Source organism: Aotus nancymaae, unplaced genomic scaffold (genome assembly GCF_030222135.1).
Source record: "Aotus nancymaae isolate 86718 unplaced genomic scaffold, 86718_ANA_hifiasm-v0.15.2.pri h1tg000081l, whole genome shotgun sequence".
In the NCBI taxonomy this organism is placed as follows: Eukaryota; Metazoa; Chordata; class Mammalia; order Primates; family Aotidae; genus Aotus; species Aotus nancymaae.
Genome location: NW_026988496.1, coordinates 3,700,181 through 3,711,620, shown reverse-complemented (window position 1 = coordinate 3,711,620; position 11,440 = coordinate 3,700,181). Strand labels below are relative to the sequence as shown.

The window sequence follows — 11,440 nt, the reverse complement described above, 5'->3', positions numbered from 1 at the left end:
CCCCGGCCAGACAGCAGCGGGGCGGGCGGCGACTGCAGCGGCGGAAGTGATTGTGAAGTCAGCTGGAGCCCGCCCCCTTGATGTGGCGGGGGCGGCAGCTGCTCTCCACAAATCAGGGTGGGCCCGAAAGCATTATTTCATCTTAAATGATGAAATCGTCAAGGATACAGAAAAGGACAGCGAAAAATGTCACCATCACCCAGCTTTAACAAATGTTAAATATTTAGCTTAATTCCCTTCTGGGTTTTTTAATAAAATGAAATCTGCAGATTCTTTCTGATTAAGTCCAATGTGAGAGTAATTACGTTACTACATCACATCCTACGTTATGTGTTATGGTTGTACTGAAAGTATTAAAACTGTGAAACTATATTTAGGGTCGCAGTAGACTTAAATTTTTTTTAACCTGATGGTTGAAGCAAATTGAAGGTGTTTAGTGTTGAATTTGTTGCTGCTCATCACAAAACTAAGCTTCTCTTTCAAAGAGATCATAAGACACAGCACAGGTTCATGTTCTGGTATTGCATTGCAGTTTAAAAACATTACAGTTATGCCTTTTGGATTTACATAATTTTACTGAATTCTAATGTCTTTAAATTGCACTTTATAACGAAACTCTAGTATTTCTAGTATTTATAGCCAATGTAAACACTTCGTATGTTCACGACAGTAGCAAAGTTTTGTTCTTACTGGAAACAAAATGCATAATAGAACAAAAATTTTAGGGGTAACGACATAATAGAAATACAATGTATAACTTACAAACCATTAAAGTAATAATATGTGAAACAAAGAGAAAAACTCAGTCTTAACAAAGGGCAAGAAACGTTGCTGGGGGGGATGCAAAAAGAATACAAAAATGCAGAAATAAACCTGAATAGATCAGCATGCATTATGGGTTAACATCTCCTAATAAAAGCCAAACTCTTATTTTGAGCATTTTGTTTTTAAAAGTCCAGTTATATACTATTTGTGTGAGTTTCACCTAAAGCAGAAATAGGAATGAAAAATATACGACAGTAAAATACTAGCAGAAAAGAAGGGAGGGAGGGAGGGAAGGAGGGGAAGGAAAGAAGCAAAAATAGGAAAGGAAAGATGAAAGAGACTCGTAACAATATCAATATCCTAAAAATCAAGAACTCAAAGTAAAAAGCACTAAAGAGAACAAAACAGGTTGTTTTACTCACTGAGAAAGATATGGCAAGCTGGTGGTGTGTGTCTGTAGTCCCAACTACTTGGGAGGCAGAGGCAGGAGGTATGTGTGAGTTCAGGAGGTTGAGGTTGAAGTGAGTGGAGATCGTACCACTGCACTGCAGCCTGGACAACCAAGCAAGATGCTGTCTCAAGAAAAACTAATAATAATTATAGAATTTCATTAGTGAGAAATATGGAACTAACAAATTTTTGATGGAGATTTTCATCTAGCAATTCTACTTCTAATCAATTGGTCTATTGTGTGTTCTATTGAGACACACAAATGGAGAAAGATATGTGAATAGGAGTGTAGCAAGATAATGCAAACAACTTTAATTCTCCTCAACAAATAAATTGTTCACATTTATTTAAACATGTTGCATGGTGGTTCATGTACAGACTTGGTGGCTCACACCTGTAATCACAGCACTCTGGGAGACCAAGGCTGGAGGATTGCTTGAGCCCAGGAGTTCGAGACCAGCGTGGACAACATGGTGAAACCCCATGTCTACAAAAAATGTAAAAATGTCCTGGGTACAGTGGCACATGCCTGTAGACCCAGGTACTTGGGATGCTGAAGGGGGATAATCACTTAAGCCCAGGAGGTTGAGGATGCAGTGAGCCAAGACTGTGCCACTGCAATGCGGCGTGGGCAGTAGAGTCAGATCTTGTCAGAAAGAAAAGAAAGAAGAAAGGAAGAAGGAAGGAAGGAAGGAAAGAAAAGAAAGAAAAAGAAAATATATACTAGTCTAAAACAAATACATGAAAAAACCATGTTGCAGAACAGTGCATTTTAAAAAAAGATATGACAGTCACAAAAATGTATGTGCCAAACAATGTAGTTTCAAAATATATAAAGTAAATATTGTTAGAAATAATAAAGAGAGATCAGGAAGTCTGCAATTATAGTGGGAAACTTCACTTCATTTCTTATGGTATAGATAAATCAAATAGACTGCAAAATAATGATTTGAGGAGATGAGACAACACAATATACAGAATGTATATGTATTTTTGTTTCTGGTTTTTTTGAGACAGAGTCTCACTCTGTCACCCAGGCTGGAGTTCAGTGGGGCAATCTTGGCTCATCGCAACCTCCACCTCCCGAGTTCAAGTGATTCTCCTGCCGCAGCCTCCTGAGTTGCTGGGACTGCAGGTGCGCACCACCACACCCAGCTAGTTTTTCTATTTTTCAGTAGAGGCGGGGGTCTCACCATGTTGACCAGGCTGGGCTCGAACTCCTGACCTCAAGCTTTCTGCCTGTGTCGGCCACCCAAAGTGTTGGGGTTACAGGCGTGAACCACCATGCCCAGCTTGTATATGTATTTTTGGACTCAAAAGAGGATACATTTTCTTTCATAAAAATATGTTTAAATATATCAATTATACACAAAAGTAGAGTATAAAATACACATTTGAATGCACCTGTCACATGGATTGAGCAAATTTTATTTTCTCCAGATCCTCAAATCCTTCTATTTTTAAAACAAAATAGTACAGTTGAAGCCCTCATTTCATCCTATTCACTTGACCTCTTTCTTAAAAATAAGCCTTATTTGGAAGTTGATGTGCTTTCGTCTTGTTCATGTTTGTGTATATATACATATTCATGTATTTAAATTATGCAGATGGTATCATAAATGTATACTTTGGAAACTTAGATTTTCACTCTATTGTTTTTGAAACTCAGCAATTTTCATACCTGTAGATCTAAGTCATGCATTTTAACTGCTGAATATTAGTGGATCAATTATCCAATATATTACTGTAGCATATTATTGTATGGATTTCTTTTGTATAAGTTATCAAATTTATCTCTTTCCCTACTGTTTCTGTTTTGTGCAATTATAAGTGAAGATTCAATGAATAGCCTAGTACATGTCCTTGTGCCTACATAGAAGAGTTTCTTCAGGGTAGAGTTTCTCAACTGAGTTATAAGTGTTCTGATATATTGATCCCCTTAGCCCTCCAGGAAGGTAGAATTAGCTTCACCCAGTGGCTGCCCCTAGGTACTGTTGCCTCTGGCCAAGGGCACACTTGTCTGTTTACCCCAGTGAGATGATACAATATTAGTATTTTAAATATATGTTCTGATGTGAAAAGGGTTGAAATAAATTGCTCTAGTATAAGAACATTGAAATAGAATTTCTTGGTGAAAGGGTATGTAGTAGTTACCTACTGCTGTATAACAAATTTCCCTAAAACATAGCAGCTAACAGCAAACATCATATGACAGTTTCTATGGGTCTGGAATCCAGACATGGCTTAGTTAGGTGCCTCTGACTCAAAGTTTCTTAGGAGGTTGCACCCAAGCTCTCATTTAGGGTTGCAGTCTCATTCGAAGGCTCAAGTAGGGTAAGAGGTCCACTTCTACGCTCTTCTACATGGTTGTTGACAGGCCAAAGAAGAACCATTTCTTTTTTTAAATTTTATTTTACTTCAGGTGCATACTATGTCCAGCATATCTCCCCATGTTATCCCTCCCCACCCCCTGCTGTCCCTCCCCTACCTCCCCCAACTGCCCCCAGTGTGTGATGCTCCTCTCCCTGAGTCCACGTGTTTTCATTGTTCAAATCATTTCTAAGCTAACTCATGTGGCTGTTGTCAGGTTTTGATTCCTTATCATGTGGACCTACCCATAGGCTTCCTACATCTTTTCACAGCATGGTAGCCAGTCAGAGAGAGAGAAAGAGATCCCAAGAGGAAAGATGCAGTCTTTTTATAACTTAATATCAGAAGTGAGATCCCATCACTTTTGCCATAACCTATTTATTAAAAACAAGCCATGTAATTTGTTCATTTCATCTGTTATCAAATTTGTGGCCATACAGTTGTTCATAATACTTTTTTTATTTTTTATTTTATTTTATTTTTTAATTGCATTTTAGGTTTTGGGGTACATGTGAAGAACATGCAAGATTGTTGCATAGGTACACACATGGCAGTGTGATTTGCTGCCTTCCTCCCCATCACCTATATCTGGCATTTTTCCCCATGCTATCTCTCCCCAACTCCCCAACCCCCACTGTCCCTCCCCTATTTCTCCCCAGCAGACCCCAATGTGTGATGCTCCCTTCCCTGTATCCATGTGTTCTCATTGTTCAACACTCACCTATGAGTGAGAACATGCGGTGTTTGATTTTCTGTTCTTGTGTCAGTTTGCTGAGAATGATGGTTTCCAGGTTCATCCATGTCCCTACAAAGGACACGAACTCATCTTTTTTTATGGCTGCATGGTATTCCATGGTGTATATGCATAACACTTTTTATTATCCCTTTGATGTCCATGAGATAAGTAGCAATGGCTCCTCTCTCATTTCTGATATGAGCAATTTTGTTTACTCTCTTTTTTCCTTGGTCAGTCTGGCTACAGGCTTCTCAACCTTGGCTTTTCCAAGGAACTAGCTTTAAATTGTATTGCTTTTTCTCTACTATTGTTCTGTTTTCAATTTCATTGATTTCTGTTCTAATTTTTATTGCATTTTTTTTCTGCTTACTTTGGACTGAATTTACTCTTTTATTTTCTAATTTCCTAAGATGGAAACTTAGAAGATTTATTTAAGGTCTTTCTTATTTTCTAATGTATGCATTCAATGCTACAAATCTCCCTGTAAGCACTGCTTTTGCTGCATCACACAAATTTTGGTAATTTATCTCAAAATATTTTAAAATTTATCTTGACATGTCTTCTCTGACTCATGTTTTATTTAGAAGTCTATTGTTTAATCTCCAAATATTATGGGATTTTCTGGCTATCATTCTTTTATTGATTTCTAATTTCATTTCATTGTGGTCTGAGAGCATACTTTATATAATGTCTATTTTTTTAAATTTGTTGAGGTATGTTTCATGGGCCAGGATGTATTCTATCTTGGTGAATGTTCAATGTGAGCTTTAAAAGAATGTGTATTCTGCTTTTGTTGGATGAAGTTGTCTATAAATGTCAATTAGATCCAGTTGACTGATGGTGCTATTTAGTTAAACTATATCCTTACTGATTTTCTGCCTGCTGGATCTGTCAATTACTAATAAAGTGGTGTTCAAGTCTCCAACTATAATTGTGGATTCATCTATTTATTCTTGAAGTCCTATCAGTTTTTGACCCATCTTTTGATGCTCTGTTGTTAGGCACACACACATTAAAGATCTTGGAGAACTCACTCCTTTTTCATTACATAACATTCCTGTTTATCCTTAATAATTTTCCTTGTTCCGAAATCTGCTGTGTCTGAAATTTACATAGCTACTCTGGCTTTCTTTTGATTAGTATTAGTATGCCATATATTTCTGAATCCCTTTACTTTTAGTTAATCTGTGTATTCATAGATAAAGTTGGTTTCATGTAGATAACATATAGTTAAATCTTATTTTTAAATCCATTCTGATAGTCTCTTTTAATTGGCGCATTTAGACCATTCACATTTATAGTGAAAGTTACTATTGATATAGTTGGATTAATATCCACCATACTTGTAAATGTTTACTATTTCTCACCCTTGCCCTTTTCTTTTCCTTTTTTTTCTTTTCTTTTTTTTTTTTTTTTTTGAGATGGAGTCTTGCTCTGTCACCCAGCCTGGACTGCAGTGGCGTGATTTCAGCTCACTGCAACCTCCAACTCCCGGGTTCAAGTGATTATCCTGCCTCAGCCTCCTGAGTAGCTGGGACTGCAGGCGCCCACCACCACACTCGCTATTTTTTTGTACTTTTTTAATAAAGACAATGTTTCACCATGTTGGCCAGGCTGGTCTCAAACTCCTGACCTCAGCTGATCCACCCACATTGGCCTCCGAAAGTGCTGGGATTACAGGTGCAAGCCACTGCACCCAGCCTTTTTTTTTCTTTTTTCTTTTTTTTTGAGATAGGGTCTCACTCTGTCACTCTGACTGGAATGCAGTGGTGTGATATCAGCTCACTGCAGCCTTGTCTCCCAGGCTCAAGTAATCCTCCCACCTCAGCTTCCTGAGTAGCTGGGACTATAGGCACACACCACCATGCTCGGCTAACTATTAACTTTTTGTAGAGATGAGGCCTCCCTAAATTGCCCAGGCTAGTCTGGAACTCCTGGGCTCAAGCAATCCTCCCACCTCACCTCCCAAAGTGCCGGGATTACAGGCATGATCCACTGCACCCAGCTTCTCTGATTTTAATTAAGCATTTTATATGTTCAATTTTCTCTCCTCTCTTAGCATATTAATTTTACTTTTTATTTTTACTTTTTTAGTGATTACCCTAGAGCTTGCAATATGCATTTACAACTAGTCCAAGTTTGCTTTTAAATAACACTATAATTCTTCAGAAATAGACCAGGCATCTTATAACATAATATTTCCAATTCCTGCCTTCAGTCTCTTATAACAGAACTGTAACAAGCATTTCTGTCATTCATTTCATTGGTATATATAATATAATCATCCAACATACTGTTACTATTTTTTGAATAAACTTATTAGATTAGTTAGTAACAAGAAAAACAAAACATTTTATTTTACTTATACCTTCATTTATTTGTTTTAATGTTCTTCCTTTATGTAGATTCATATTTCTAACCAATATTATTTTTCTTCTCTCTGAAGAAACTCTTTTAACATTTCTTGCTAGGCTGTTCCTAGAAGTGACATAGTAACATTTTTGCCATATTCTATTTATAAAGGTGAGTTACTAGGCCTAACCCACACTCAACGGGAGGAGATTACTAAAGGGCATGCGTTCTGCGAGATGGGGATACTGGAGGCAGGTAGAGGTTAGAGCATTTCAACCTTAATAAATATTCCCAATCTGCTTTCCAAAGTGGTTGTAACAATTCACATTTTTACCTGGGGTTTATTCACATCAGTATTTCCCCAGATTCTCACCACTCTTGATACAGGCTTTAAAATTGTTGCCAATCTGATAAGTATGGAACACTGGCTTTGCTTTTCCTAAATTACTAGAGAAGTTAAGCATCCTTTCACATTTTTTTGACCATTTAGAGCTCTTCTTCTCTGAATTGCTCGTTCACATCTTTTGTCCATGTTTCTACTGGGGTTGTTTTTCTCGTTATTGATTTCTAGGAGTTCTTTATATATTCTGAAAACCAGATCCAGCTATATTTGTACAGTTGCAAGTATCTTCTCATAGAGTTTTCTTCAAATGTAAATATGAATTTATAAAAACATTTAAACCATGGGAGAATTTTTTTTTTATAATCCTGGAATGGAGGAGACCTTTGTAAGTTTGATAATATATACAAGAGCAAAAAAAAAAAAAGTTTCAACTACATCAAAAAAAGTCTTCTGGCCTGCAAAAAATAAACAATTCTAAGTAAAGTAAAAGACAAATGAGCCAGACACAGTGGCTCGCCTTGAATTTGAAGCCAGGAACTCAAGACCAGCTTAGGCAGCATAGCGAGACCACATTTCAATTTTTTGAAAAAGACAAATGAAAACCTGGGGGAAATATTTGCTGCTAATTGCACAAAGGACTAATTTCCCAAATATATGAAGAGCTCCTATAAGTCAATAAAAGGCTAACAAACCAACTTTAACATGAACAAAGGATATCAATACGTTTTATTAGAAAGGAAATACAAATGACATTGCAACATGTGAGAAGATGTTCAAGCTCAATGATAAAAATAAACTGGGATACAATTTCACCCATCAGACCGAGCAGTGAGAGACAGTTTGATAAACACTGTTGTTGAAGGTGTGGAGCCACAGGAGGCACCCTTCAACATTGCTGGTGGTAGGGTGAGGGTACTCAATAGTTAGAGCCCCTGTAGTCAGTAAGCTGGCAATAGCTATCAAATTACTAATGCACATACTTTTTGGCCCAGAAATTCTACTTCTAGGAATTTGCTTATAGATACACTTGCATATGATTGAAATGAAATATGTGTTGTTATATTCCTTACATTACAGCATTGTTTTTAACAGCAAAAGACTAGAATGAACCTAAATATTTATCAAAAGGGAAATGAATAGTTGTTACGGCGGAAGACCTACTATAGCACAGCTAAGATGCAGAATCTAATGCTACTTGTATCAGAAGGGATAAATGTAGAAACCAGTATTGAACACAAAAAGTGAGTTTTAAGAAGGTATGTATATTCCAATAGCATTTATATATGTTTTAAAAGCACATAGAGGGCATTGTAGGTTCAAGATTGTTCTGTCTTCTCAGAGAATTATTTATTTGATCACTAAGAAATGATGTAATGATGTATCTCTAGTAAGACTTTTGGTATAAAGGTCAATCCTGTCAGCAATTCTATTCTCCAGGTTTCTTTTTTGCTTTCTTTTACTTTTCTTTTCTTTTTTTTAGATGGAGTCTCACTCTGTCACCCAGGCTGGAATTCAGCAGCACGATTTCGGCTCATTGCAACCTCCACCACCTTGGTTCAGGTGATTCTCCTGCCTCAGCCTCTCGAGTAGCTGGGACTACAAGCACATGCCACCACGCCAGGCTAATTTTTGTATTTTTAGTAGAGATGGAGTTTCGCCATGTTGGCCAGGCTGGTCTCGAGCTCCTGCCCTCAAATGATCTGACTGCCTGGACCTCCCAAAGTGCTGGGATTACAGGAGTGAGCCACCATGCCCAGATTCCAGTTTTCTTTTGATAAGCTTTTTTTCTGGCATATTTTTACTCATCTTTAAAAATTTTTTAAGGTAATATCTTTATAATTACACACAAATATTTATGTAATTTTAGACATGGTCATAAAAGAAATCCTATGTGCATGCTTTTTAAAACTATAGTCCTTTTTGAGCTCTGGCGGCGGGAGGAGTGGCAGCAGCCAGGAAGCCCAGCTTCGCGAAGGCTCTCCGCACGCCAAGGCCTGCAGGCACCTGACACTCCTTGCCACCAGGATGCCCAGGAGGAAGGTCAGCGCCACCAAAGGGGCCGCCAAGGAAGAGCCCAAGAGGAGATTGGTGCGGTTGTCAGCTAACTCTCCTGCAAAAGTGGAAGCTAAGCCGAAAAAAGCAGTAGCGAAGGATAAATCTCCAGACAAAAAAAATGCAAACAAAACGGAAAAGGGGAGCAAAGGGAAAACAGGCCGAAGTGGTTAACCAAGAAACTAAAGAAGAGTTACCTGCAGAAAATGGGGAAACGAAAACTGAGGAGAGTCCAGCCTCTGATGAAGCAGGAGAGAAAGAAGCCAAGTCTGATTAATACCATATATTACGTCTTATCAGCGGTCCCTGTGTCCCTTCTTGTATAATCCAGGGGAATATTTTTATCAACTATTTTGTAAATGCAAGTTTTTTAGTAGTTCTAGAAACATTTTTTAAGAAGGAGGGAATCCCATCTCATCCCATTTTTTAAGTGTAAATGCTTTGTTTTCAGAGGTGAAATCATTTGCTTGTTGTTTATTTTTTGGTACAACCAGAAAATAGTGTGGGGTATTGAATTATGGGATGCTTTGACTGTCTAGAGTGTCAGCTTAACATTCCATAGATGGGGGGTTAGTTTTTATATCTTATGAAGCATATTAAATGGCAATACGAAGTTCGTTCTGCGTTCAATGTATTGAATATTTTAAATTACTTCTATTCCCATGTTGTTTTTTAGTAGAATTGTTTCCTAAAGAAAATCACTCCTTGATCATGGCTCTCCCCATCAGAATTGTGTGCACTCTGTAACATCTTTGGTTGTGGTGGTCCTGTTTTCCTGATAACTTTGTTACTGTGCTGTGAAAGATTAAAAATTTGAGTATGTAGTATACATGTTATTCAGTTGTGAACTGGTGGGACATATGTAACAGCTTATCAACATGAAGATACGGGTACTTGATAGTCTCTTAAGGAAAATTTGCTTCCAAATTATAAGCTGGAAAGTCACTGGAATAACTTTAAAAAAGGATTACAATACATGGCTTTTAAGATTTTTGTTACATATGTAAAGAATTGTGTACAAATTGAAATGTCTGTAGTGATCCTCAACCAATAAAATCTCAATTATGAAAGGAGAAAAAACCATAGTCTTTTCTATTTTTACTTGCCTCCAACCTCGACCTATATCAGTACCCCCTCCACAACCTATGTCAATAACCTGGTATTCATTATTCCATGTTTTTCTTCATACTTGTATAATCACGTACAGACATATGCATACATATATGTATACTATGTGTGTATATATATACACACATATGCAATACATGCACAAATTTTATTTGTCTTTTTTAATTAAAATGAGATCACATACGTACTTTTCCAGTTCATGTTGTTCTCACTCAATAACACCCCCTGGAAATCAATCAGTATGGCTCTAATTACTAATCTTCAATGATTGCCTAGTATTTCATAGTGTGGATGTGTCATTATCTACTCAGCTATTAACCTATTGATAGGTTACTATGATTTTTAGGGTTTAAAAAAGCTGTAAGCAATTATGCAATACACATCTGTTATGGTTGGAATGTCTCCTCCAAAACTCATGTTGAATTTTAATTGCCAATGTAATGGAATCGGGAGGTGGGGTCTTTAAGAAGTGATTAGGTCATGAGGGTGCCACCCTCATAAATGAATTAATGCCATTATTGTAGCAGGGAGTTAGTTACAGAGTAATGGGTTCCTGATAAAACGATGAATTTGGCCTCTTCTTACTCTGAGTTTTGATTGCACATTTCTACCTTTTGCCTTCCATCATGGGATTACCCTCACCAGATGCCAGTGCCATGCTCTTGGACTTCCCAATCTCCAGAACCATGAGCCAAGTAAACTTCTGTTCTTTACAAATTACCCAGTCTGTTGTATTCTCATATGAGCAGCAGAAAATGAACTAAGACATCTTTGTCCATATAGGTTCTTAAATATTGAGACTTCCATTCTTATGGGATGATGTCCCAGAAGTAAGATTGCTAGGCCAAATGATGTACATCTTTTTTTTTTTTTTAAAATAAATGGCGCCAGACTGCTTTCCTCAAAGCCTGGAGCCTTCTCACTTCCTCGGCAATGTGTGGCCCTGCAGCCTGGCTAACTTGACTTATTCTGGGCAGAGATTCCTCTCCAGGGAATTTAAAACTCACAGAAATTGAAAAGATTGGAGCTGAGTCATATCCATATCAATCAATTCTGAAAACAAGCCCAGTATCTTGAAAATACAGTCTTAGTTATTGCCCAAGTTAGCCAGAGTTGAATTCTGTTGCTTGCAACCAAAAGATACTAATAAACCCTAATCACGGACTGAGACCTCAGCCTGGTCACAAATCCAGCCCTGATCTCAAGTACGAATTCAACTCTAATCCATGCCATAGACTTAGTCT

At 37.6% G+C, this 11,440-nt stretch overlaps 1 pseudogene; it reads left to right on the top strand.

Moving 5' to 3' along the window:
- Window positions 1-8,785: 8,785 nt before the first annotated feature.
- LOC105722972 (non-histone chromosomal protein HMG-14-like) lies at window positions 8,786-9,840 on the top strand (annotated as a pseudogene).
- Window positions 9,841-11,440: the final 1,600 nt, after the last annotated feature.